This window comes from Hipposideros armiger, unplaced genomic scaffold (genome assembly GCF_001890085.2).
Source record: "Hipposideros armiger isolate ML-2016 unplaced genomic scaffold, ASM189008v1 scaffold_441, whole genome shotgun sequence".
In the NCBI taxonomy this organism is placed as follows: Eukaryota; Metazoa; Chordata; class Mammalia; order Chiroptera; family Hipposideridae; genus Hipposideros; species Hipposideros armiger.
This window is the reverse complement of record NW_017731791.1, coordinates 933,793-957,901: the sequence shown is the minus strand read 5'-3', so window position 1 is coordinate 957,901 and position 24,109 is coordinate 933,793. Positions and strand designations below refer to the sequence as shown.

General features: G+C 35.2%; 2 long non-coding RNA genes across 3 annotated transcripts in view; both read left to right on the top strand.

Annotated features, from left to right (window-relative positions):
• The first annotated feature begins 236 nt into the window (after positions 1-236).
• On the top strand, positions 237-6,028 carry LOC109394854 (uncharacterized). The gene is made up of 4 exons (XR_002126532.1): positions 237-291; positions 451-617; positions 4,574-4,678; positions 5,218-6,028. It is a non-coding gene; the product is annotated as an uncharacterized LOC109394854 (long non-coding RNA).
• Positions 6,029-17,210: 11,182 nt separating this feature from the next.
• The window catches only part of LOC109394852 (uncharacterized), a 28,884-nt gene continuing 21,985 nt past the window's right edge, over positions 17,211-24,109 (top strand). For both annotated transcript variants that reach the window (XR_002126530.1, XR_002126529.1), the window contains exon 1: positions 17,211-17,293. This is a non-coding gene — a long non-coding RNA (uncharacterized LOC109394852). The remainder of the gene's footprint in view (positions 17,294-24,109) is intronic.

Sequence of the window (24,109 nt, the reverse complement as noted above, 5' to 3'; positions counted from 1 at the left end):
AAAATAAAACCTAGAACAGTTTGTTCTTAAACTATTTCTAGTACCAGTACTGTGAAGAAAGTACTGAGCTACACATAATTCATTTTTTTTTAAGTGACTGAAATTTTACATGTTCAAAATGAGAATTTGGGATAGGTTAAGATAAGTCCTCGCCTTTGCCAAATCCTTGAAGTTCTCTCTGGCTGTCTGCCTCCCATCAGATCTTTTTATGAAGGGTGTAAGAGTACACTCGGTACGTTCACTGCCGCCGCCGAATAAGTCTGAGCGATGCCTACGCTGAGAACATGCTAAGTGCGAGTCTTCCTGGGGAAATCACGTGATAAAAAGTTAAAAGTTTAGACTATCCCAAATGTTTTTGGCTGAAGTGTCATCTATCTTTAAATAAGCAGTGTTTTCTTTGCTAATTACTTTTTTTCCTGATTTTTTTTAAGGTTTTTATTTATTTTTTAGTTTCAGGTGTACAAGACAATGCTAATTACGTCTTAAACATTCACTTTTGAAACTGAAGAGGATCCTGACTGAGTGATGCTAAGTTTTACAATCCTGGAGCACTTTTGATATAAACTTCTCAAGCTTCCACTGTTCCTGAAGAAACGAAAGCACTCCTTGATATGGGGGTAGGTCATTCCACATTGCTATTCGTGTTGTTAGTAATATGGACTCTTATGTAATGACCATGTATGCCAGAAACACAAATGACCGGTTGGCGGTGGTAGAATAAGTAAACATGTGGAATCATTCTAGAAAAAAGCAATTCTGTAAAGGGGGGGGGGGGATGTTGTTGGGCTCCTGGCCTTTGAAATGTAAGGCGATGATAAGTGAAGTCCGATACCTGAAGTCCACAGCCCTAGTCGGTGGAGAAAGACAATCTGTTTATATAGGATTTGCTTTTATTAATATGCGGTTCTATTCTGGGCCTTCAGATCAAGGGAGATCTAGTGGGAAGAGATAAGCCTCCTGAGCACGCCCCATCTCCCTTCCTGCCTGCGCCTCGCTGCCACCCATCTCTCCCTCCTATCTATCTTCCTGCGCCCTCCCAATCCGCCATGCACCCAATATTGTTTCTCCCCGCAGGCTGCAAGGATGTCAGACATGGCAGCTCACATTCAGCGCTCAGATTGCTATGAACGCAGCCGGGGGATGGGGTTGGGAGGTGGCAGAGAGGAGCTGCGCAGTGCTCAGCGGTTTTCCGCGGAGGCGGAGCTGTCCTGCCGGGGCTCAGGAGGGACGCGCCTGTGCTGCGGAGGTTTCTCCGCACAGAGCAGAGGACCAGAGGGCGTTCTGACCCCCTCCCCTCCATCTCCCACCTTGTGGGGACGATTCATTCAGAATCTATCAACGTGAACGACAAACGCTGACCACTATTACAGTCTTTTAAGGAAAGATTTTTCCCCCCTCATTATAAAATGTATATTCTGCCTATAAACCATTTGCAATTTGAAGGCACACAGGACCTTTTTGAAATAACATGAACTAAATAAATTTACTTGCCATCTAGAGTGCTATGTATACATATATATTAATATAGCCTAAATATACAACAATGTGTGGTATGTTTGCTATATTTTACAACATACATGTATATATATATCACAATGTATATACTTATGTATACTACTATAACCTGTCCTTTGTGTAAACGCATTAGGCTTCAGAATTAGCTTCATCACTACACCTCACATATTCAATGATTTTAAGTCAGGGTGCGGGTGGTGAGATTCACTCACCAAATGCGGAAGGAGAATGAAGGCCAACCAAATAGAACAATAACAAAAACACATTAACCGAAGTGAATTTCAGTGTGAACCATATCTCCTAGAAAAAAGACAATGACTCCGAGTTGGTGTCTTTGTTGGCATGACCACAATGTTATCAGCCTAAGGATTCCCCAGGGATGATAAAACTTAAGGTTTTATCAGAGTTAGGTTTATAAGAGTTAGGTGAGGGCAGCTCAGTTAAACAGTGAACCAGGTGATAATATATTCACCTATTCAGAAAACTGGAGAGGTAGAGCAAAGAATAGGCAGTGGGAACGGTAAAGAGATGGAATCTTGGGTAATTTTCTACTAGAGGTGAACTATTTTTAGAAAACTGTTCAGATTATAAAATGAATGTTGTTTAGAACCAAACACCCAAATCTGAGTAGCACTACAAAGTTGACCCTGAGTGGTAATGGAAGAGAAAGCACTTTATCATATCCTGAATGTATTTCACAGTGACATAAAGAATATTTGGTTTAAAACGAACAAACATAACAGAAACAGACAACAAACTGATGGTTGCCAGAGGGTAGGAGGTTGGGGAGCTGAGTGAAAAAAGGTGAGGGAATTAAGGAAATTGGTAGTTACAAAATAGTCACAGGGGTGTCAAGTACAGCGAAGAGAATGTAGTCAATAATATGGTAATAACTATGCATAGTGCCAGGTGGATACTAGACTAATTGGGGAGAATCACTGTATAAATTATATAAATGTTAAAAAAATATATATTTGGTTTAAATAACTGTTATGTTTTTTTGTACTGGGTATTTATCATAGTTAGAAGGAAACCAGAAACCACTGATGTACTCAATCAATAAACACTAGATTGTGCATGTCTTAGAAATCCACAGACTTAATGAAAGCCTCAGTCTATTTTCTTTGAGGACCACTGGTCTCTTGTTTCTCTATCACTTTACAGACACCAACATAAATAAATAACTCACAATATTAAGTCTTATTTACACATAAACTGAGAGCACTTTTTTTTTTGCAAATAAGGTTAGTGCATTAATTTATAAAATATGACTTTATAACCATTTAATGATTAGTAAGTTTCATTCAACACTTGTCAAAATACTAATCAATAATATCTACTGTTCAGTTTGCACAGATTGCTTAAAAATAGAATTGCCTTTGCTCTAGCTATGATGGACTAGAATATCAGAATTAAATAAGTCTACTGCCTGGTGCTATTGGTATTGGCATTCTGTGGACATCTGTAGGCTATTTCATCACTGAAAAACATTCAATTTCAGAAATTTCAGAAACCAAGTTTTCACATAGCCTCAGCTGTTTTACAATAGTTGAAAGATAATACATTACCCATGTTGTAAAAAGTTAGAAATTACAATATGTTCCCAATAACTGAATTTGACATATTTATGAACTGTCAGTAGTCTCAACAGAAATTCAGAAACTATTACCAGAGATTTTCATTAAAATTTAAAGTCTATAAATAAAAAATAATGACATATTTTATTTTTTAAAATAGAAAAATGATAAAAATATTTCTTATCATTTCTTTTTGATGAATTCTGCCTAAAGTCATCAATATTATTTTATTATGATATCCAAATAGTAGCAGTAAATTTCTCCCCCACTCTCTGTGCTGTTATAGTGCTTCCAACTATATTCTGAATGACTACATTTCTCAGGTTAAAACTTATTTTGGGGGGATATAAGACTACTTTATAATTAGTTGTCTGGATAGTTTCTTAATTAAGGGATTACTGTATTAGGTAGCATCATTTATATACTATTTTTCTCCGTCGACAGAGATGCTTGATTGCCAGGCTGGACATAAAGCAGGAGATGTGCATGGCAAATGGTTTTAGACTTTTGCTCCTTTGATATTATTAAAAAAAAAAGTACTCATCTCATCTATCTATCTATCTACCTATCTACCTATCTATCATCTATCTATCGATATATGAAAACACAAATGTTTCTGAAACTATTCAGAGAAATCATCCCGCAATCCTGTTTCAGCTCTTAGAAAACAAAAGTTTTTTAGTCCTTCCCTTATTTTAAGAACTGATGTTTTCATATAGATCTTGATGACCCGATGCTGTTATCTCAACATGGTACAATTTTTTGACCTTTGAAATTATTCATAAGCCTCAAGCATAGGCCTACGTTTAAGCATGTCTTTGAAGTCTTTGACGAGATTCAATGTTTACAAGAAATCTCTCTGTGTGAATTGAGTCATGTTGTTACCATACAACATGCTCAAACCAAAGAAAAATGTAATTATGTACCAACATATATATGATTTATCCCAGTTTTTTGGGATAAAAGAACAATTTGACACAGCACTTTAGAAATAGGCAAAATTTAATTTAATTTTTCTAGGTTGACTTTTTGCAAGTATCTCCTGTAATGTTTCCTGGGAAAACGTAAGGCCCTTACTAAAAATCCAAGAGGTCATTTGGTCATTTCAACCATGTAAATAGAAGATAGATTTTTTCCTATCTCTAATTCTCAACAATTCCAAGGATTCTACTGAGTAGCGAGATCATGCAAATGGACCAAAGCCCCAAGCCAGGCTTCCGCAGAGAAAACCTGAGTCCTGCAAGTTCGATTAAGCTAGCTAATTTTCAGTCCAACAAGCTAATTTCCAGACAGACTCTTCTGATGTTTTCCCTCTGTTTGTAATTTGCATCATTAAATAGCTCGGTGTTTCAAAGCAGCCACGGCACTAAGGTCACAGGGCTTTGTGTTAAATAGCAGCCACCTCGATTTTTTTTTTTTTTTTTAAGGAAGGAACAGAGAGCAGCTGATCCTGTTGTAGCATGATTTTCTTTTTTTCTTAGTGGGAAGAGGCTGAAGTGTCTTGTGGATCACAGAAATGTTGCTTTGGTTCGGAGAACAGCTTTCCTCAGTGCTTTTGTGCTCCAGCAAGCAGCCCCGGATCACAGGTGGCCTTGATTATCAAGAATTTTTTTTTAATGGTGCCCCCTCCCTTTCCTAGAACAGCAGGACATCTCCCTGACATGAATATCTCATTTTAAGTGGCACAAGATTCAAAAATCTTAAAGGGATATCCAAAACCTAAATTAAAAAAAAAAATCTATCATTGAACTTCAAAGGGTAAAATTGGTTAACAAAGATTATTGGCACTACAAAAGGGTTATATAGGCAGATATGGAGAGTTATGGCATCTCATGGCCAATTTTCCCTACAAGGTTTTCAAACGACTTTGTCTAAAATAACATGCCAAATACAGAGAAAGCAGGAAAACACCTTTCTCACTCTTACCTATACCTCTCCAGAATAAAATAATTTCCCTTTGTCTCTCTTGGTCCCAGGTATATGTACTTTGGGTCATTGACACCCTGGAGCACTGTTGCTACCCTACACAGTGACGTTGATGCTGGTATTAAAAAATCTTCAATCATATAACTCCAAGCCATTCATATTAATGTGCCTGAGTCAAATTATCCTTTCTATTCTGCAGGGGAAAGAAAGACCATAAAATGCTCTCTGAATCCGTAAGGACGACCCCATTGGCACAGATGGGAATTCTGCTGTGAAGTGAGAGCATTGGTTTCCTGAAAGATGACCTAATGGCTGCAAAGAGTTTCTTTAGAAACGCCATATTTTGTCATTGACCCATCTCTACCATATCACACACTCCTGAAGCATTCCATAGCATTGTTCCCAGGAAGTCAAAGATGGCTCAGAAGAAAAACTGTCATCTTCAACAAAGAAATGCAGTAGCTGTTTGTCGTGGGGGAAGGTTTAATTCAATTTGCAGCATCTCTGGGTTTCTATTTTGACTCGAGTTGTTTTCAGCACATTCTCTCCAAGTTACCAAAAGTTAGAGTGTATATTTTAAGAAATGCCACCATTTTTGCTATTTACTGGGGATGACGTGTTCGAGGATTACTTTCCATGAAAATGTAGACTATAGGATTGAGAAACACACAGTGTACAAGAATTCATCATGTTTTAAGATACCACTAAAATGTAGGAAAGCTTTTCCCAGACAATAATGAGATCTTCTGTTGTAAAGCATATACATGATATTGTCCATGTCCTTTCGTTGGCATTAGTTTTTAACTCCAGTTCACTAATGCCAATCTCTTTCAGGAAGTGGTATTGTTCCTCCTCTCTGGCCCCTCAGCAGTTGGTTTCTGGATTAAATAGAATGCTCACCCCTTTCACATCATACTAGCTCTCCCTCGGTAAGAGTATGATCAGCTTGCGGGCAGGGGTCAATCCTCATGTAGCACTAATACAATGTTTGACATATTTGCCGAACCAATCGCACATGGAATTAAAATATATTTTATTTGTCTTTTCGGAACTGTGTCATGGCATCTTGTTACAACATTTCAGCTGTTTTGAAAAGCTTTGATCTGTTGGGGGGAAAGCAAACTATTGAAGGCCCCTCCAACAGAGGCAAAATGCCAGTAAGATCCATTAGTAGAGTGGTTCTGAAGAAGCATCAGAAACCAAATGTTCATCTGTAGGCAGTGTATATAAGTGCGCAAGTGCAAACATCTCTACAATCTTTAAATGGATAGATTCTCCCATGAATTTACTATCCATCCTGCTCAAAGGATGGTAGGACAATGGGAGTAGATGCAGGTCGTATCTATCTTTATTTACCTACTCAGATCCTGTGGAAGAATACAAAAATACTTCCATAAAATAAGTGATGCAAGAAAGGTCCTTTTGAGTGCATCCCAGTGTGTGCAAGCATGACATGTTTAATCAGTATTGTATTCCATCTCTTAAAACATACTCAACATTTGAGATACGATAATTACCTTTCAACAACTTAGAGCCGCTAACCTTTTCAGGTAACCATAACTGTTACGGGTCCTCAGTGCAGACCACAAAGCAGGTCACACAGTAACAAAGCTAGAACTGGAAACACTGCTGCCATACCTCTCCATGGGACCTGGCTAAAGAGCTGAGCACGGATGGTGGAAGTTCACATGACTTAAAGCAGAATAAACTGAACAGCCGCATTAAACAGATGAGGAAATGACTTGTGGTAGGTTAACAGATGTGTTACTAAGGGTCTTTGTTCCTCCACTGCACTTAGGTGGAAGAGAATCATCAGGCTTTTAATTTTGTTCAAGGAAACTGGTCTTCAAAAAGCAATATTTTGGCCCCCACTCTATCGGGCTGCACAGAATTTTCAAAGCAGCACAATGTTGTAAAAAATGCCCTTTTAATCAGATTACCCTTGGCGAACGTCCCAAACTCAGGCTGAAGTGCAGTGCTTGTGGTTTCTGAACAGCTTACACTAAGCCTGCACCATGGAAATAATCTACTTTTAAAACCCAGGAAACAAATCGACTGCACTAAGGACATAAGTCGCTGTCATTAGGGAGTGATTAGGCTAAACATTTTTATACACTCTACTAGCCCACTTTCAAATTATATATCTCTGGCCGATGGGAAGAAAGGTATTTCAGGTGAGTGTTCAGAATAGCCATGCAGAAAAGTTAATAAATCTGAATAGAACAGTACAAGGAAGAATTAAAAGAGCCCTTATTTCAACTTTAAACTGCTAATACCTAAATCAGGATGTTTTAAACCCAAAATGGGGAGTTTAGTCACATAACACACAAAAAATAATATTTTTCTTTTTAGCATAGAATATTTTCAAGGCTCAACACATCACATGACCCTATTATTTGTTTTAAACCAACATGTTTCCTGTGTTGCATACTTAATATATTGGGTTGTCGGGAAAGTCATGACGCGTTTTTGCAATGAAAAACAGAAAAAATACGTCATGCCTTTTCCGACAGCCCAATAAAAAAAAATCTGTGAGAATGAAGAATAAGAAAATAGCATTTTTCTAATTTATTATTATACCATTCATCTTTCTTTAATAGTGAGGGTTAGTTTTGGGGATTCAGTGTCTCCTCATTATGTTATATTGTGGAATATAATAGGAAGTTAAAGCATGGACCTAAATACTTCCACCGCTTTTTGTCCCATAAAACATCCTCCCACCCCCCACATGTACCCCATTCAAGTGTGTTAGAAGTAGGAGACTTACACTCTCACATCATATTTGGTGTTATTCTACCTGTTAAAATGTTTATCATCATTAATGAAACTCTTAGCATTGAATTTCTTGGTTTTAAAGTCACACCTGAGGTTGTTTCCTTGTTTCTTTTCTTCTGGCTTCTAGTTTGCTTTTGAGAAATATAAGTGGAACTACCAAAATGCTAAAAACAGTTAGAAAATGTAGAAAACATTGTATTTTTTTTAATGGAAGAAGCCGAATGTATGTTTTCAGCCAGTGGATATGAGAGGTTTATTTTTTTTCCCCATGAGACTAAAAAGGGATTGGGCTATTCTACTGGCCCACAGCTCTTGTTTGAGCAACGTTTGAGTCTTATTTTGGCCATTCTGCTGTTAGTTTCATTTCTAATTTATGAAACATTTCATTAATCCTCAATCTGTCAGCTTTTTCTTGACAACAATAGAGGCTGACAGACAAAAGATTAAAATTTATTAAATGCTCTACACTTTAGAAGTTTTTGAAATGTGATGTTCATTTTAGTCCCCAATTCACCTAATTTTAAACACGCTACACTGTTCCTAATTTCTTCAGAAAGCAAGTAGACAACACAACAAAACAATTTTTAAATATCAAAATACACAACACTGAATCTAAATACGACAGGCAGAAAAAAATTAAAACAAAACAAAACAAAACAAAAACCCCCCAGCAACCCTTGAGTAGAACTGCTAGCATGCACGTGAAAAGCACCTCCTATCCCAAGGATTTCAAGCATACATTTTGTGTGTGTGTGTGCTCTTCTTCCTCATCCTCAGCACTCCCCCACCCCCACTTTTCCAATCTCATAAATAATTCATGGCCTGATAAATATGCAATTTCAAAAAGTGCAGACAAGGCAGCATTGCATTAAAAAAAAAAAAAAAGAGCTTGTGCTTTTTCCACACAAGTCCTGTGCTGCTGCACTCTACGGATGACACATTTTCTAGTATTAAGATACTGTATTGTATATATGATCGGAGTGTGACTGCATTTCTGGTCAGATACCTTGCTAGACATATTATGAACTGTTTGAAGAAGACTGTAATACATCAAATATAAACGTTTAAAGAAATTAAGTTAGCCCTCTTTTAGGGCTTTGTATTTTACCATTGGAATTTCTAAATAATGGTTCAGATGCTCACTCTAGCAGGTGAGAAGAGCACAGACACGCAGACCTTGCACAGAGAATACCTCTCCAATGCTGTCACCCTAAAGGTCTCAAGCCCCTAAGTTTTCTCCTAAGCAAGAGTCATTTATCTGACATCAAAAGAACGTTCTTCAGAGGCCAGTTGAATAAGATCAACTGTAAACTGTTATGCTTGAGCTTCCGAACAGGTAAAACCACCCATCTGAAAGTCCGTATGTAGAGCAGAGTGGAGAACCTCCATTTCGTGGGCTAATTGTTTGATTACCAGCCTGAAACAAAATGGAGGCGAGACCTTTGTAAAGCAGCTCAGGGCTGATATATCAGAAGGAAACGTGTTCAGGGGCTAAAAACCTTCCTTAAAGAACATTAGGTATCTAATCAGATAAATATTACAGGTAAGGTAAGAAATACAGGTACCATTGTATTTATATACTGAGAACAGACATAATATTATAGATAGGAATAAAGTGCTCATTGAAAAGAAAGCCATTCTAGTTTAGCAACAGTTAAGTTAAAAGAAGAAGAAAAAAAAAAGAAACCTGATTTCAGTCTGAAATGTAACCTTTCAAATGAACACTTAAATTGGAAAACACCATGGGTAAGAAATAGACCACAGCATTTAATTTGGACTGGCTAGTTGGAAGCCTATATTTACTGTACTATAATTTCAAATTTAATTAAGTCACACTGCTGACGCCAGTAGCATCAACACAGTAAAGATGATTAATTGCATGCGTAAATGAAATATAAACAGCCCTAAAAGTAACATTAATGCAGAACCTTGCACACAGAAATGCTATGATAGATTTAAGTGTAAGCGCCTACCTGCGTCTTTGAGACACATGCCAGAATTGGGATGAGGGCCCTGCATTTGAATGTAATCACTGTACCAAAAATATAACCTTTTATGGGTCATTATTTTTCTAAGACATGTGTCCAACCTCTCCTTTTCCTCCCCTCCCACACCTCAACCCCCAACATGATTTGTTATCTTATGGAAGACTTTTCACACAATTTGCATTGTCATTTTATGGATTGGCTATCGGTACACAAACATGAGCTGACACATTGCAATGGTGGGACTGGGCTGTCACAACAATGCAGCTGGGCTGTTATATATTCCACTTTGCTTCCATTGTACTTCCATTCACAGCAGCAGTAGGACAAAGGGCCTGACAGAGCTAACCACGGATTGTCACCTTGATTTGTCCAGTCTAGCAGATATGCAGAAATGAATTATATTCTCTTGCTTATGAACACAAACATAGAAGCCACTAAGCTTGCAAACAGCATCTTCCAAACCATATTATCTAAGAAACATCAAGCTTCTTCATAGATACTACAAGCTGCCTCGCTCAGTAGGTGAGGAAAAGCAGAAAGACCCATCCGATTAGTGAAGACACAAAAAGGCTTTCCTCCAATAATATATTCTTGACATTGGAGCCCAAACTCTCTGATTGAGAGATATGTAATTTGTATTCTGCTTAGCTTTTGTTTTTGATGAATGCTATCACAATGCTTCAAAATGCAAACTTAAATCATATTTTTTTCCAAAGAATGTGCTATGGGAAACCTAGTAAATAAAGCTGTTGGTCTTTTAAGGAAAACTATATTAAATTGAAATATTTTTTCTTAAAAATGATAAAATGAAGGGCTTCACTCACTGTCTGTTATAATATACTTTTTGATAAACCCAAGACCTCTCTTATTTAAAGTTTACCAAATATTAAAGCTCTAAGCCTGAAAGCACCAAAAATTGTTGGCTGCTAATGAGGAAATTCAGTGGAAGGTTTTTTGTTTTTTTAATGTCCATTGTTTAATTTACTACTTTATTGACAAGCTGTTTGTATGCCTTTGAGATCCAGGCAGTTTTAATAGCCACACATGGATAAGTGAAACAGACAAGGTTGGTGATTTCTTTATGAAAAGATGTCTTCAAAACCCGGGGAAAAACTGTTTTCTACCAGCTTTTTGAAGAGATATAAAAGAAAATTTCTTCATGCAGTAGAAAAAAAAAAAAAAGATATGCCGCCTTCTTTAAAAAAAATGATGAGATAAAGATCATTTCACACATATACACATATGCACTTACAAATTCTTTCCATTTTCGTAGACAATGCAGTGTGCTTGCTGATCCCTCAAAAAACATGTTTTTTTGTTTTGTTTTTTTTTTTGTTAAACCACAGCCTCATGTTGAAGAACTCTGGGGAAAACATAATGCAATCTACAGTTCGTTTTATTATTATTTTTTAATGCTCCCCACCTTGACAGCGTGTGCAGGGTGCTTGGCTCTGAAGAAAAGCCTTGAGAAACATTTCATTTGTTCTTTTTTTTCTTTCCTGTTTTTTTTAATTTACAAGACAGGGCTAATATAAAGACGTGCCATTTAAAAACCAAAATATTGCATTTTATAGCTGGGCATATAATATTTAAAATCCCCACACTAAAACTATGTTCCCTTCAAAGGACCTATTAATTTTGAATTTTAAATTGTACTGGTCTATTGTCTTCTGCTTATACATATGGATTCTGTTCACAAGGCAATACTGGGTACCTAGCGTTTAAATGGAGGCTAGCACAAGCCAACACGATACATGTAATAGACAGTATGTATGAGAAGAACATAAAACCCGACCCCATACAGAAATGCAAATGCTACGTGATCAAAGGGCTGCACGTTCATAGGGAAGGATTCGGTCAAAATAAAACCTTCACTTGAGGAGGATGCCTCAGAAAATCCTGCACAACCTGTTTCACATTTATTTAGGGAAGATCTAAACGTACCAAAATGGGCTGTTTATGATTGTCCAAGGATAAATTGTACCCATGTGTCTTTCCTCGGAATTCTATGCAGCCAACCCTAAGAGCTCTGACACCGTGCACCTGAACACCACACAATTGGGGCTTGATGGTTACGGTGGGTGACAGAAAAGGGCCATTGGAAGTGCTATTATGCAGTTTGCACGAGGAGACTTCAGCACATTTCAGCTTTATCTAGTTATGCTAGGGTGTGTGTGTGAGTGTGTGTGTGTGTGTGTGTGTGTGTGTGTGTGTGTCTGTCTTTCTTTTCTTTTACAAGTTGTGCATAGCTTCTAATATTGAAATCCAACTTGTACTCCGTGACCACCATTTACGGCACACTGTGCTTTTAAGACTTAGCATTATTTGACAGATTTTCAAGTTGCTTTGCCATTTCTATCGGCTTTATACTTGTAAATAAAATTCACACATTAGTGCCTTTACGCACAGTGTCTTTTTTGAAAAAGGTGGAATTCCACTTTATCCCTTCATTTTAATTATAAGTTTGGAGAACATAATACAGAGTACTACTATGATTTTATCCCAATTCATAGTAGAAATACATGCCCAGTTTAGGGCTTTTGTGAAAAAAGAAAAATGCCATCTTAAGAACTAACTGGTTTCCTCAAAGCTTGTCTTTTATGTTTTAAAAATATAACACATACACGTTTCTTTAAAATTGAGCGTGTCGTATTACATGTGATTCTGGAATTTGGAGTTATTTGCAATTATTTTATAATAAGGACAATTAGATCTCTGCATAAAAGGTGGGAGAACATTGTGTAGTCATTAAAGAGGGGAAAATGCCAAGGTTGAAAATGTAAAAGTTTAAAATAAACCCATACAACCAGGTATCTTTTTTAAATCAGTAATTATGTTTAAGGAAAAAAAAATGTTTTTAAGCATTTCGTGGAAGACACAATTGAAATATTTGGAAACATGAGATTTTTGTCCCAGAAAATTTTAATTGCTCACCCCCTCTACCCATTACACTCCTATCCCATACTAGAATGTTCTTTAGGTTAAAAGGGGTGGGGGGTGGGGTGGAGAAGGGCAGCAAATCATTGTTCAGCATTGCCCTAAACTTTCATTACATTTAAGAGCAAGGCAAGCCACACAACTCTGCACCCTGATATATTGTTGAGTGGGCCGTCTAAGGTTCTATTTTCCACATAGGGTCAAGACTGCTGACATGGGATTAATCAGCTACTCCTCCTAAACCATGAATCAGAACAATTGCTGTCAGTTTCATATGGTACAACTGCCTGGAAATAGAAGAGTTGGAAAGTGAGAGAACATATCAGGAATGCAGAGAAGAAAACGGTCATGGAAAATTGTATCTCCAGTTTGGCTATTTGTGATTCGGTATAGTAACCAAATTAAAATGATGAAATATATATGTGCAACCAAGTGATTTTGGAATATCTTCTCCCACCTTTTTTTCCCCCCTCTGAGATCTTGTTCATATATCAATTGTGACATTTTATAAAAACTTCACGCTCATTTACTTGCTTTCGGTAGGCACCATTTATGTTCAAGGCCACGTTTAAACATGTCTGTTGACCCAGGGTTAAATTCAACGAAGCCTGTGCAAAATGCGTGCAGCTCTTCTGTATACATATTGCAAAGCCAACATTGTATTTAACCTCTCCTTGAATGTTTGCATTACAGAATTGGAAAATACTAGGTGCGAATGCCTGCATAAAGGGGAACTGAAATCCTTCACTATTAGAGAGCAGTGTGACAAGCTTCTTTTTATACGAGGATACACTAACATTAAAATGGCCTTGCTCCTAAATGAGATTGCTTCTGTTACTAACAATGATATGAAAATGAACACTTACTGATCACACGTTTGGAAAAATAACTATGTCTTGCTTTATAAATGACATTCATCAAAACCAAGAATTACTTTTCTTGGGAATAAAGTATCACATACAAAAGCTTTTTCTATTTGTTTGCAGTCGAATTGAATGTTTTCGGAAAAGTAACTGTTAAGACTATATGATATAATATGTGATCAGGCTACATGGGCAAGGGTGATTAATAATCGTGCCATAAAAATAAAATAATGTTTTATTAGAGAATAGAAAAATATAGATTTTTCCAAGTAAAAACTTATTTTCAATTATTAAACTTAATGTTATTTGATAGCAATTTTAAGACAGGGTGCTCAAGAAAACAGTCCTGGTATGACTAAAAAAAGGAAATAGATGTTTTTATGATGATAGAGTTTTAACATTAAAACAATTTATTATTCAAAATGTTAAGAACAAAAATTAGGTACAGATATAACAATGTACAAAGAGTCATTTATAAATGTATTTATTTACTGTTTACCCTGAGCTCAGCTTTTATATAACTAACTGAAGGTAATAAACTTCTTTTGATGTTTTGTGATGCTACCACAAGATACAATACAAAAATATTCAAATTGGCAATAAATACTGCAGAAATTATAAATCTATAAACTAAATCCATTCAACATACATTCAAAGTGTATTTTTATCTTAACCACAAACATAGTACAGACATATGGGCAATTAGAGGTTTGTTATTATTAAAACACACTGTAGAATTATGTTAAATGAAATGGAATTGTTCCAAAATAAAGATATGTAAAATAAAAACTATATATTTTACTTTGGTATGCAATAGTAAGCATTCATGTTGCACCACAAAAATTCTATAGTCATTTAAAATGCAATATTTAGTGTATCTATACAAAAGTCCTCAAGAAGATTGAATCACCGAAGGAAGAAATTAAAGAATCTATAACCATTTGTCACAAAGATTTATTCTTCTCTGAAAGAATTTGCCCTATAACTTGAAGACGTTACTAGGAAACAAACATATAGCTATCATCATGACTTCTTTAAGTTTAGAACAGTACTTAAAGTGATTTTGTAAATGTAAATGTTTATTTGATTAAATAGCATGGGGATTGAAATCAAAAGTATTATTGCTTCAATGAAAAATATTTTTGTTTGATTAAAAAAAGTATAAAATTATGTGAATATAAATTGGCCATGCAAAAGTACTTACAAGAAGCCCTGTTTTAGGAAATAGCTGACTTACTTTTATCTAAATGGGATAAAAGACAAATGAATTTTATAATTGATGAAATATTTTATTATAAAAATAATTGGTTATAGTGTAATTCAGAATGACTGTTCAACAGGACTCTGACAATGATTTATACGAAGTTTGATAAAATAACTGCCAAGTTTTCAAATTGAACAAGGCAGTCTAAATAATTGGTAGAAGGCTATTTAGAATGATTTTAATCTTTTTTCCTGTTTTTATTAATTTTTATATGAGTAAAAACATAATAAAAATGTTTCCAAAGAATTCCATAAATGTACCTAGGTTCTATATGTAATTGTTTCACATTTCCAGAATATATTCAAATTTGGAGCATTTTTGTTTCAAAAGAAAATTCACAGTATCAGTGTTATTGCCCTACAATGCTTGAATGAAAAGCATTATATGAAGGGGTTTATATAACAAATGGTAATCTAATTCTGTTTTTGAGAATGAAAATATTCTGCTTATCCAGAATCAAATAACATGCGTGATATATATATTTAAATGATTTGATAAAGGTGTTCAGAGATAAAAACACATACCAAGAATCTCAGAGTAAAATCAGGGTAATTGAGAATGAGTAAGATGAACAGGTTTAAGGTTAGTATTATACCTGAAGATAGCTTCTGCAAGACAAAACCAACCTGCCTCAGAAAGACAGAAGTGCTCACAGAGTGCGGGGCGGGAGGCGGCAGGGGAGAGGGAAGGGGGGGGTCCTGATAACCTTCAGTAAGGCAGCCAGTTCACTGATGTGACTCCCACCATTCTCCCCAGCAAGATTTGCACTGAGAAAGGCTAGACACCTAGATCAAAGCCCCACTCAGCCTCTGGACACTTGCTAAGTTGTCCTCAATTATAGATGACCTTTAGGCAAAGAAGGAAAAAGAAATATTTCCTCACCATTCAATGGAACAAAATTAGTATTTTTAAATTACTGAGGACAGATGCACGGCGGAATTCCAGACCATTTTTACTTGCCTTTTGTCCACCAATATTTCATCTGTACTCTGCATACAGTTTGGGAAAAGCATTTTTAGTTATTACGATTACCTATAAAGACCATAATGAATACTGAATATGCTTTAAAAATCCCATTTTAATCTATGTAAAAGAATTCAGAAGCATGTATGAGAACAATTTATACAACAGGTTTTTTTTCTGTAAAAAATTAAATTGATATAAAATCTTGATTTGTTCTAAAATATCAAAAGGATTACTAATCATGTTAAAAGGGTTGCTAATCATATTAAAACCCAAAATACTATTATCTCTACTTGAGACCAAAGTCCTTAAACTATTTGTTTACCAAATCTATGGATGACATCTCAAAATTAGAAAGGTGTAGAATATAGTTTGGAGAAGGGAGAATTCTGCCAGTCACTGAGGAATTTAAAAATATATATGCCTGAAAAGTACTGTGGTAATATTAAAATTACCTTTAGATATATGTAATTTTTAAAATTTGTAACAAGGATAAAAAAATTTTTTTGTTAAATAGTGCCCTAAAAATCCACATGAAAGAAAAAGAACTACCACATATTATTGTCAAAGGAAGAATTTATAAGTATCAGTATACTCCCTTCTAGGTAGTATTTGGTCAATAAAATTTCCCTTATATTTGGGAATTTACTCTCAGAGACTATAAATCACACAAATTATCTAGTCTGTACTTAAATCATTGTTTGAATCTGTTAAGAATAATTTTTAAAAGATTTTATGTCTTTAAAAAGCACTTATGTCTTTTTTGCCTTATACCACAGAAGTAACATTTTGAAAGTTTTCAGAGTCCTTTTTGTTCAAAGAAAAACATCTTTGCAACTATTTTTCTTTATTTAGCCCATTGTGAAAGATCTGAAAATCAGGAAAAATGTATAATAAGAAAATAAATAATCTGCAATCCTAACAGCCATAAGGCAATTACTGGAAATACTTTACAATATTTCCTTCCAGTCTTTTTTTCTAGGATTTTGCTTTTTATAACAATTTTTATTATAAATTTTACATAATTTGGTATTCTGAACTTCTGTCCCAAAGTACGTTATTAGAATTTTCCACACCCCAGCAAGCCCTTTGTAAACAACATTTTAAAAATTATATGATAGTTAATCACATGAAAATGTTAGCTAAATCAATTTTAAGGCAAGAGGAAGGAAATTTGTTATTTGAATGATATTATGGTGAATACTTATGTGAAGATAATCATTACCCTGAATTCTTTTTTTTTCTTTTCCTTTTATAGTTTAGAATTCTGTCAGTTATTTAAAACAAAAGATAAAAATAAAAAACGCTGAGTTATAGTGAACATGTTTATCAGATAAATAGCTTAGCTTTAACAACACGTCTTGCCAAAAAGCTTGCAAAGCATTCCTCCTCACTTGGGGACGTGTGATAAAGGGCTGTAACAAGAAAAACTGAGGCTTGCCAGAGCCAAAGCTTACAGAAAGGAGAATCGGCAAGTTTAAAAAGGTAATGCTTTAATCTTGTATTTATTTGGAGCAAACCACAGATGTGCAGTCTAACTATTTGCAAATGTCATTTAAAAAAGAATACATAGCTATGAATTCCATATTTGGTTCAGATAACCTTGTTGTTTGGTACGCTGCGATGATATTTGTGCATCTGTGAAGTTTGCAGATTTACCTTAAAATGTTGTATCGAGAATTAAAGTCACAGGAACTGCTAAATGAAATAATGAAGAAAATGCTCAGTGAGGTGTGTAAACAAGGTGCCCATTTCAGAATAATTAAGAATGTTTCAGGTAACATACAGGTCTCCTTTTGTTGCCTACTTCCTCACTACAAGAAAAAAAAAATCCCCAAAGAAATCAATGGTCCCATTTATATCAACAGGGCTTGGGAGGTGTTTAGGAACTATATTACTGGAAAACCAGCAAAATCCTGCCTTTACTAGATAGCATCTGGGTCATTTTTTCCTTCTCTTTCACTGATCATTCTAATTGACTGAAATGACCTGATGCTTTCAAATAGGGAGGAATATCTTGAAATAAATATAATGATCAATTTAAGATTCTCATTGAAATTTTAATTTAATTGAACAACTATTTTGCTTAATTGATCATCTTATTTAGTTTGGGAATGTAGTGTGTGTGTGTGTGTGTGTGTGTGTGTGTGTACGCGCGTGTGCATGTTTTTGTGTTTTGAGAGAGGGAATGATGGGTAGGAAAGCTTCATGCTTAAAGAGAAGTAGAAATGATCACAGATGCAGAAAGTATTTAAAACAATGCACACAGGCATCTCTGAAGCCTTGATTACAAGTGTCAAATATTTCTCACATGTTTCAATTATAAAATGATCCTGGCTCTATTACTTGAGAGAGCCAAAATACATGGTACTTCCATGTTAAAAATCGAAATGGGGTATGAATTGTTTGATATATCCATGCTTGCAAAGGGGAACTGGGTTGATTTAAATGATTCTACAAAAATGAAAATGTCCTAAGATGTTCCTCTCAGTTGTTTTGTTGGCTGATTTTAATATGAAAAAAAAACAACCAAAAAAAATAAAAACCTAATCTGCTTGTAAGAAGATTATGTAATGTATTAATTTATTGGAAATTAGGATACACTTGATATCATGTGAGTTCCAGACATGCAAAGCAGAGAAAGAATTAAGGGCCCAAACACACATGAAGGGTCTAAGCATGACTGTTTTATTGCAACCCTTATTTTGCAAAGTAACAAAAATGCTCATTCTTCAGCTAATGAAAAAAGTAATAGTTTCTATTTGTTTCCCCAGCAAATCATCAAATTGAAACACAAGCATTCCTAAATTTGAAGGAAAGTGAAAACTAAAGATGCTCTTGCCTGTTTTCCTTGGGGGTGTGAAGAGAGTTTTTTCTTTTCCAATTATTGTGTACCAGGAAGTTACATTTTATTTTGTGAGTCATTTAATTACCTTCTATACCTCATGGATTTAGAACATTTCAAGGATTGTTTTCATTTTCCCCTTCCTCTCCCCCCGCACCCCCCACACACATCTCACATATGATATATGATAAACATTTTTGAAATGCTAGTGTTTTCATATGAGGTTTATTCCCTGAGCATCTAATCTTTGTCTTTCTAAGAGAATGTATGTGTGAATTAAAAATTCATATCTTAGCCTAGTAAAATATATCCAATGCTTTTAAAACACTCATTGAATACCCTTTTTATAACTTAGTTACTTCCTTCTAAGATGCTACAAGCAATTCTACTGGCAGATACCATTCATGCAACAATATTTATTCCCTAATTTGGGGTACCAAAATTATATAAAATGTATGAGGTTTGAATATAAAATAATGAGATCACTCTAACAAACAAACCCAAACTTACATTTTCAAATAAGTCTTTTCATTCAGGGGCATCACCTCAAGAGTCTGTATTTATTCAAATTGTGTGGCCATTCTTTTCTTTAAAATTATGTTCCTGATGGACATCCCATTTACAAATCTGTAATGAGGTCAAATTATTGTGTATTGAGAAGCTCTGTAATATCATTCACTGCCAATACTGGTGAACAGAAAGGTGATCTATTGTAGCTTGTTTTAGGTAAAGAAGAGAAAGAAAAAGAAGAGGAAGAAAAAGAAGAAAAGATAGATTATAAGAGCCTGGGTGATGTAATAATGTGACCAGCTTTCTTGTGTGATTCATGAACATATTTAGAAGACAATTCTAAAAGACAAGTTTCAAAAGTAGTTTTGACCAAAAACAGTAGTATTGGTGAAGTGGATGTATGGGCACCAAGATGGCTCATTTGAAGGACAATACTCATTTGGAAATATGCATACTAATTTGCTTCTTTCAAATACATATACTCATTTCTTTATGGCAACACTTAATGGCAATTATTTTCCCTGCACATATATGTTGAAAGAGAAAAACATTCTGAGCAGTGCAGTTAGAAACTGGCTCAACAGTATATTCTGCACCTTGGGTCCCACCCAACTGACTATTATCTCCCAGGTCTGCCATTTATAAATACAGCCTTTGCACTTGGCTCCAACTAATTGGGTATTTGGTCATCTCTCCCATTAGTCACACAGGAAAGTCAGTCTTACTACCTTAGTTAGCATCACGATTGTAGATGGCATTTTCCAGTTTGAAATACTCAACTTACGTATTTAGACTTGGTTTTGAATAAATTCTCCTTGTTTCTCAAACAAAAATAATCCTAAAAAAAAAAAAAAAAAGGTTCTCAGCCTCTGATAGTAGTCTATAGTTGGAAGAACATGTCTCAGGTTGTGAAAATAATTTCCAAAAGGCCCTTACAGCAATATTTTGCTCAATGCCCACTCATTGGCTTAAGATGACTATTTGAAGAGGGCAGCACTTTGAGTGTCCAATTTCTGGTGTGTGTGTGTCTAAAACATTTTCACACAATTTTATTTTTACACATCTATACATCTATTTATTGCAGAAATACAATTATGAAAATTTAAATGTAATAACTGTAAGTCACATGGTTGACTTTCACCTATGAATAATCTCTTACTTAGGGGTCAAAATTAATTCAGAATAAAAGCTAGATTAAAGGGCATACTATAATTTTAACTGTAAAATAAAATCACTCCAAAATTTAATATTTTATTTACTCTTACCCTCATTCCAGGAAAACTAGTTGTTCAAATATCATTCATTGTTGGGAGAAGGGTTTTTTTTTTTTTACCACAAAAGTTTGGAACATGAAAGAATTAATATATTTAAATAGGCTGGGACAGAGGAAGAAAAAAACCCCAAACTTAGAATTATGAACTCTATCAAGATGTAATTATGAACATCTTATCTACTGACTTACGTAAATTAGTTAAATAACTATAGATTATTTAACTGTCTGGCCACGAAGTGATTAAATTCATTAATATATCCCCCTGGGTCAATTTCTTAAATGTAGGTTTGGGTATTTTGAAAGGTAAATACGTGGAACATTTTAATCCCTCTTTTTAATTCCCTCTTGCTTTATTTTACTTAAACAGAGGAGTCTACAAATTTCATTTGAGGATAACCTTTATAAATGTGCTGTGAAAAGTCTTCATAACTTATTAATATATTGTCTTACCTCCTAACCACTAAGGCTTAAAAGCCATCTTCAAGAACCACTTCTACTATATCTAGCATTTTCTGAACATTTCAGGCAAACCTTCCTTTCCTTCCTTCAAATTTCCTATACATTTCCTACAACACTAATATCATCAGTAAAAGTTATAAAAATATGACTGCTTGATAGGTTATTTTCAGAGCAAGAAGGGATTTAGCAATAATTTTGCCCTAATTCCATATTCTGTAATGAGGAAGTCAAGACCCAGAAGTAGAGGATGACTTGTTCAAGGCTTGTTGGTATCAGGAAAGTGTGAAGAACTTTTCCAACCCTTATGTTTTAGGATACAGCACCCTTCTCTATGGATAGTACTAATAAAATAAAAATGTAATCTGTTTTTCTTGATTTTTTTTTTTTTTTGTATTTAGCTGATCCAGTGCTCTTTATTATCTTAAGAGATTTGGAACTGTTTTTTGTTTGTTTTTTTTTCCAATCATGCAAAGATATATTTTTCTCAAAGGAATAAAACGGAAGTCAAGGCTAAAATAGGTAAAGCTTTTTAGAGTCAACCTAAAATAGGTCAGTTCCAAACTGGAGCTGATTCGAAACTTTTCCAAAGCAGCCAGGGTCCGCTCACTATCAGGAGTAATGCTACTAGCTAGCCAGGAGCAAGCTCATCTCTGACACCCCTCAGCACTGTAGCAGTGCCAGGGAGGGGCTAGGGGGCGCTGTGACGGGTGGTGGCTGCCACAGAGATGAGCAAGGCAGTGAATCTCTTAAGGAAACCAGTGGGCTTTTCAGGGTGGTCATTGTGTTCTTCCTGATCTGGAATTCTGTTTATGCTGCTACCATTAGCATAGATTTTCCTTAATGAATGCTTTTCAGCTGAAAGATGGGGAGAGGTATACTATGTGAATCTTTTTTAATATCAGTTCATTACATTAAAACTGTTCTGACTTGCAATGAGGCCCTTTCCTTTTGATGTTATGCTCAGGTTTGCAGATAATGTTCATGGCAATGCACGTGTGCCCTGGAAAGATGGTCTTTTTAATCAAAGTCACTTAGTGTTAGCACTCTTGTGTAATAATTTGAGAGTTTTTCTGTCAGGTGGTATAAATGTTAACATAAAAACTTGGCTATTTCATAATGTGCATCCATGCATTTAGTTGAAACCATTTTCTTCCCTCAAGCTTAGTTACCCTGCTTACCAAATACATATATGTACATTTTGTTTCTTATCTCATTTTTCAAACTACAAGTGTTAAGTTACACTGTTTTCCCCATTTTCTTATAAATGATTGGTGGGAGGGATACTCTTAAAATTCTTCTATGCAAAACGAAAGGGAAAACATCACCAGTTCTTGATGATTGTTTTTACTAAATCACTCTCAAATTAGATGCTTTAGAAACACCGCTCCACAAATAGCAAATACTCTACTCATGCATTGCCTGACGGCTTTGGACTGCATTACCTTACATACCCATCACAAGAACAATAGAAAAAAATGATTCTGCAAGGTTAGGGAACTCAACCCCACTTAGCCACTTTTCCCAAGGAATACTTGGATAACCAAGGCTTGATGCAAATATTTGTTACTAGCCATGATGACAAGCTGGGGACAGTCTATGATCTTATTAGTATCTAGTCATTCACAGTTTGCTTTTTTTGTATCAAAACATGCACACAGATAATAGGAATAAATTGTTTATTTCCCATGTTACTAGGCAATTATAAATATTTCAGCAAAAGGGTTATTCTGTGCCAAGGTTAGAATCTAATAGAATAATTCAAGATGCAAATGCCTTGTCTTGTAAGCTAATGCCAGTGTTCCCAAATAGTCCTCATTTGATTGGCTTCTAGAGAGAAAACTTGAAACAGAATGAAGTATGCAATAGCTTTTGAAAAGCTGCTAGCCGATCACTTATCACTTCTTTAGGATCTCCTTTATTTTTTCTTCCTTGGACAGTATTCATAGGAAATCATGCTGTACACTGCACATAGCTATTACCAGCTGAAAACTACTAATTTTAATTGTACAATATTTTACACACAAAAACTCAAAGAGTTACCAATTGACTTGTTTATCCTACCACTTTTACTACATACTGTTTTAGAGAACTCTTGTCTAATTTAGTTAGCATTATAGGTAACTTTTCCACTGTTGTTTTTCATGATTTATTTAATGGTTTGCAATAGCGAATATATAGAGATTTATTAAGGTTATATAGTCTCTTAAAAATAAAAATTTCATTACAGAATCATGGAACTAAAATGGGCTTGAGGGCTTACAAAAGCCAACCATTCTACTCTATAGGTCAAAGAAAACATGCCAGTGAAATAAAGCAATTTGGCCCGAATTGAAGTAAATATTTGGCAGTAGAGCCAAGACCAGCACCAAGGACCCATAATACACTGGTTGGTATAGTGCTCTTTATACCACGTTTATCGTTTTCTTTCTGGAACCCTTTTTTTTTTTTCCAGGAAGAGGGATGAGAGGAGGCCATTTATGAAGTCTACCTACTCTTTTTGCATTCTACTACTGTGTCACTCATAATCCTATATCTCTATGGAAACGCTTAACACTTTTATATTCTACAATCATTGCTTTCATTCTCTACCCTTTTTATGTCATTTTCTTTGTGTTCATTCCATTTTACAGAAGATAAAAAAGACTGTTAAAATAATGTGGTTCTCTTTAAGGTGTTCAGGGATATACTAGAAGGATTTAAGATATTTCAAAACAGGAACATTCCTTCAACTTCTAAAACACAGAGCAGATAGAGAGGATACAGCATCCTTCTCAGCAGTCACTAGGATTTACCTATGGGAAGAAAATCAAGAATCGAGTTTTCCAGAAGGCCTGGGCTATTTTGTGATTAAACTTCAAGCATCTAACTATGCATTAAAAAAAGTCATGACATTTTGATAGAAAGGAGTCATAAGAGACGTACAAAAAAGCAGACCCTTTTTTTGGGCAGCAGTGGAGGGAAACAAAATAAAATAAAGGACCAGTACAGTTGTCCTAAATCATAAATGTAAGAAGGATGGACAGAAACAAAGAGTACATTTGTATCTGTTTGGCATTCAAGGTGGCATCAGTTAATAAGTAACACTCACTTATGTTAGTTTAGTTGGATTTCTTTCGTGGTGTGTGTGTGTGTGTGTGTGTGTGTGTGTGTGTGTGTGTGTGTTGGCACTGAATATCTCACATGATATCATTTAATTTACAAAAGTTTAGGACGA